This window comes from Tamandua tetradactyla, chromosome 7 (genome assembly GCF_023851605.1).
Source record: "Tamandua tetradactyla isolate mTamTet1 chromosome 7, mTamTet1.pri, whole genome shotgun sequence".
Classification (NCBI taxonomy): domain Eukaryota; kingdom Metazoa; phylum Chordata; class Mammalia; order Pilosa; family Myrmecophagidae; genus Tamandua; species Tamandua tetradactyla.
In genome coordinates this window covers 151,160,449-151,166,108 of record NC_135333.1, presented here as the reverse complement: position 1 = coordinate 151,166,108, position 5,660 = coordinate 151,160,449, and the positions used below count along the sequence as shown (strand labels likewise).

Genomic DNA, 5,660 nt, shown 5'->3' with positions numbered 1-5,660 from the left:
TAAATCTCTCTGGCAATGTGGATCAGAACTCCCAAGATACACCAGGACCCAGCATCATGGGATTGAGAATGCCTTCTTGACCAAAACGGGGAAGAGAGAAATGAAGCACAATAAAGCTTTAGTGGCTGAGAGATTTCCGAGTCAAGAGATTATCCTGGAGATTATTCTTAAGCATTATAGAGATATTCCTCTTTATTATGGTGTACTGAAGTGGCTGGAGGGAAATACCTGAAACTGTTGAGCTGTGTTCCAGTAGCTTTGATTTTTGAAGATGATTGTATAATGCTATGGGTTTTACAATGTGACTGTGTGATTGTGAAAACCTTATGTCTGATGCTCTTTTTATCCAGAGTACGGAGAGATGAGTAAAACATTAAAGATAAAAATAAATAAATAATGGGGGGGATAAAGGGTAAAAAAAATTGGGTAAATTGAAATACCGGTGGTCAATAAGAGAGTAGGGTGAGGGGTATGGGATGTATAAGCATTTTCTTTTTTCATTTTTATTTCTTTTTCTGGAGTGAGACAAATATTTTTAAAATCATTGTGGTGATGAAAACATGACTATGTGATGATGATGTGAGCCACTGATTGTACACCATGTATGGACTGCATGTATGTAAAGTTTTCTCAATAAAAATATTTTTTTAAAGTCTTTTCTATTATACTTGCTTAGCCATTAGAAACTTAAGTAAGTGTGAGAAAGACTAAAGATTTATGTGAATTAACAACATTTTCAGCAGAAAGATGATTTAAACTTACACGAACGATATATTTAGGAAAAGTTTTGTGTTCCACTGTTCCTTGCCTTTTATAAAATCTTTGTTATTTTGACATTTGATATAAGGACAGGAAGTTAATACACTGAATTATTGATCCTGAAAATGGATTTCAACATATATTATTTTTATCCTTAAAGATAGGTAAAATGATATCATTTACATTGATTATTCTTTTGTTCTATGAAAAATAACATTATATTTCATCATAGACCAGTTGATATAAGTATAGATAAAAAGGTATAATAATATGAATATATGTTTTCCAAATGAGCAAAATTTATAAGATTGCCAATGTTGAAGCATACCTGAAATTGATTTAAAATAGTTTATGGGGAGAAATGCTCCACACTTTTATTATGAGCTGTGTTATTTTTATGGGTGAGCAACCCATCTCAGCTCATTTTTCTGCCATGTAACATGATGATGGCAGCAACTCATAAGCAAACCTGTCAGAGAGCAAGAAACATCAGAGTAACTTCCATTTTTGGGTGGGTCATAAAATGTTAATCATTAAAAAAAAAAAGTCCTCCAAAACAAGACTGCAATTGTAGTATGTTTAAAACATTTATTTTAAAACAAATCCATACATTTTATACAAAATGTGAGCATATTTATGATCTCATATGGAAATACTATCAAAATTCAAACTCTTTGAGTTTTGAGAACTTTCATCAATGCAAGTTCCTGGCTAAAGAAACCCCTTGGTTCTTGGTGGCCATTCCACTGCCTTCAGTGCCCTAAATGAGAGTAAAGTAGCTGTGAAGACTAAATACGATTTTTGAAAAATAGCCATAAATACTTATTATAGTCTTGCTTTCCTTTTATACAAAAGCACATATAACTTTTGGATAAAATATGATTATGAGGCTATGGTATTCAGTTTGGATCAATTCCTCACCCTTTTATTAAAACATTTCATTGTTCACAGGTAATACCTCATCTGAAATGCTCAAGTAAAAGAGCAAATTAGTGGTTTCCAATCTCTTTTGATGGCAATCCATATGATTAAATGCAAACACACACATTATAATGGTTTTCCAACTCATACAAAAATCCCAACAAATTTTGCCAAATATTGCTAAAACAAACATCATAAATAACTATTTAAAAATCACATCATGAATAACTACCTAAAATCTGCTAAGAGATTCCACATACTATAAAGCATTTTAAAGATAAGTTGAGTAATTACTTGCAGTTACTGAACTCATTTTATGGGTATTTTGCAGGGGATGGGGACTCAATGCTTCTGTGCAGTATTACAAATTACATTACTCTCTGGCACTGCAGGGGATTTGTAATATAATGTGAGGTAAACAATAGACTAAATAGTGTATTAAAGAAAAGAGTGATAATGAAGACAATATTTAGTAAAATAAAAATGTAAAAAGATAATTTAAAAATCCTAATTACCAAATGAAGGAAGATGGGGTTTGGAGGTGAGAGGATGGACGCAGAAGTTTTAGTCACTGTTGCCATGCACAGGTGAGCAAGGGTGAGCTAGTGAAGGAATAAGTAAAAGATTAAATGCCCACATTTCATCTATTATTGAAATCAATGATCTGGGGGATAATCTTTTCTCTTTGGGTCTCAAGATTATTGAAGTGGATACCTTCATAAGAAGCCTCCATCATTTAAGCTTCAAACAATGCAATATAATGGAAAAAAATTTAAATGAATGGCTTTCTGAGATCTCTTTGCTTCCTCAAAACAGTCCTGAAAATTTGAGACTATACTTGTGTTCTAGTTTGCTAGCTGCCGAAATGCAATATACCAGAAACAGAATGGCTTTTAAAAATGTGAATTTAGTAAGTTTCTAGTTTACAGTTCTAAGGTCGAGAAAATGTCCAAATTAAAGCAAGTCTATAATATACAATGTTCAAATTAAGTCACCAACAAGAGGTTACTTCACTCAAGAAAGGTCGATGAAGTTCAGAGATTCTTTCTCAAGTGGAAAACACATGCTGAACATGGTGATATCTACTAACTTTCTCTCTATGCCTCTAGCTTCATGAAGCTCCCCAGGGGTTTCTCCTCTTTAATCTTCAAAGGTTGCTGGCTGGTGGTCTCTGTTGTTCTCGTGTCTCTGCTGCTCTTATCATTCTCAAACTTTCTCCAAAATGCTTCCTCTTCTAAAGGATTCCAGTAGAGCCATCAAGACCCACCTGGAATGGGTGGAGTAACATATCCCTCTATTCCAAAGTTAATACCCCAGGGGGTACAAGGGTAGTTCAGTGGTAGAATTTTCTCCTGCCCCGGGTTCAATTCTTGGCCCATGAACTTCCCAAATAAACAAATGAGCAAACACAAAACCAAAAACAAATAAAAAGTCAACAAATGGTGCTGTAATAAGGGGATATTCATGTGGAAAAACAATGAAACATGACCCCCGCCATACAGCATACACAGAAAAAAAAAAAGCTAATACCCACAATTGGATGAGTCACATTTCCGTAGAGATAACCTAATGAAGTTTCCAACCTATAGTACTGAATAGGGATTAGAAGAAACTGCTGCTCCCACAAGATTGATTAGGATTAAAACACGCCTTTTCTAGGATACATAAATCCTTTCAAGCTGGCACAACTTGTAATTACATTTTTGAAGAAAATATATCATATAAATGTCCTGGTCATTCTCACATGCAACTTAAATTATTTTGCCATCATGATAAATATTTTTCCCTTGTGATTTTCTACCAAGTATTTCTGATTCCTCTACTTTAGATAACAGTGAAAAGTAAATTCAATGATTTCTCCAGTAGTAAGTGTGAAAATTTGCCCTGTAGTTCAACCATTTCATCAAATGCATACAGTAATCCACTAAGAAAAACAGCTCCTTTCTGAATGGAAGACACTTCATCCATGATATTCAAATTATGCAGATTGCATATTTCTTAGGCTAGTTGATCCATCAAGTATTTTCTTTGAAACCTAACTCCATCATGAAATCTACACCCTCCTCTATTTGTCTCATCTTCAGGCTTTTTAATATGTTCGACATAGTCTGTTGTAGCAACATGATGCTCAACATAATTTCACAAAAACTGCGCCTACTAATCCATTGCACAATGTATTCTCTAGTTTTTGCAAAAAAGATTATATTATACTCTTGTAACAAGGTAAGGCTCCCTAGAATCAACCACACTTCCATCATTTTCCTTTACATTTTCTTATACATATGTGTGACCAAATGTGTGTGCTTTCTTCTGCTAATATGGTTTATAACTTCCAACTTTTCTTGTAATGCATAAGCTTTTCTAGGGCTCTTAAATTCAATTACCTTCTTCAAAGCCTTTTATCCTTTTTGAAGACTTATTAAATTTAATAATGTATGGGTGATGATAGGTATAATACACAATACTTTTAAATGATAGAAACACAAAGCATAATCCTGCTGGAAGAAAAACTGAGATATGATGGCAAGTTCATTTTAGATTTTCTTTACCAGGCTCACAGGCAATTTAAATGTTTTTGTGGGCTCATATATATTGATTCATTATAATGTTTTTGATTTAGTAAAATAGTTTTGAATATGCGTGATTGTGCTCATTTGAGGCAGATATTCAGAGTGAGAGGTATTTCAGCTAGGGAGGATGTAGTTGACTGGATTATTGTTTCAACTCTTCAGTGATAAGATTATGTCCCTACACCATTTCCCATGTCACTTTTCAGTGCCCTCCCACTATGGGAATGTTGTATTTCCCCATCTTTTGGGTCTGGATTCAGCAGGTGACTTGCTTTCCAGATGTTAGCAGATGTAATGCAAATGGACACTTGAAATGTGTACTTAGAACTGTATTTAAAAGTTGTGGTTATAATAAGATAAAGTAGATTAAAAGACCGCCAATAGATCTTCACTTAAACTACCCATATCATTTTGTTGTTTCAGTTTTCCTGGATGTCTTCCATATATCTCAATGTTTTCTCATGTTCTGTCCTTACTTGTAACATACTCACTTTAGAGCACTTATTACTGTCAAGAGAACATACAAGGCATGGAAGGTCAAGTTCAAGTCCTGACTAATTTGACCAGTAAAGACAAGATGAGACACTTTTTGATTTACATAGTTGACTACTTACACAGATAATAATGAAAAAAAATATTATACCGAAGGTGCCAATTTCCCATAATCCTAATCTGATATGGTAAAATGATGACAGCAAAAGAAAAGGAGCTAGAAGACTGAAATATGAGCCATAGGGCACACCACTGCTTTACTTATTATCCTAAATGACCACATACATTGATACCTGTTTTTGTCTCTGATGTAATAATTATGTATAATTTCTCTATAATATCAGCATTATGCAAGACCATGGTGATTAAAAGACTATTTAAACCTCTTTTTGAAGAAAGAGTAAATTTCTGCTTGGAATCTGAGTTAATATAGACTTACATTGCACAATGTCATGAGATTTCTTGTGTAATACCAATAACTTTGATCCAGAAGCCACTGTTCATAGACTTTATTTTATTTTATTTTTTTCACAAAAATATGGAACGCTTCATGAATTTGCATGTCATCTTTGCGCAGGGGCCATGCTAACCTTCTCTGTATCATTCCAATTTTAGTATATGTGCTGCCAAAGCGAGCACTGTTCATAGACTTTAACATTTAATTATTTCTTGTCTCGAATCCTGTAGTTTACAAAACAGCCTGTAATCTGTAAAATGCTACTAAATTTCAAAATATAGTGATTTTATACATAACTAATTCCTGATCCTAGAATTTGTGGTTTGCAATAAGTAATCCAAATTTCATAAATGGTGCAAAAAAGTTTTGAATTAGGTTTGAATCTTAAAATTTTATAGTAATATTTATTGTCTTCCAATTATGCATTATATATTTTCACACAATAATCAATGTTATATTAT

At 33.3% G+C, this 5,660-nt stretch overlaps 1 non-coding gene across 1 annotated transcript; it reads right to left on the bottom strand.

Annotated features, from left to right (window-relative positions):
* Positions 1-5,274: 5,274 nt before the first annotated feature.
* LOC143642934 (U6 spliceosomal RNA) lies at positions 5,275-5,381 on the bottom strand. The gene has a single exon (XR_013155993.1). It is a non-coding gene; the product is annotated as a U6 spliceosomal RNA (small nuclear RNA).
* Positions 5,382-5,660: the final 279 nt, after the last annotated feature.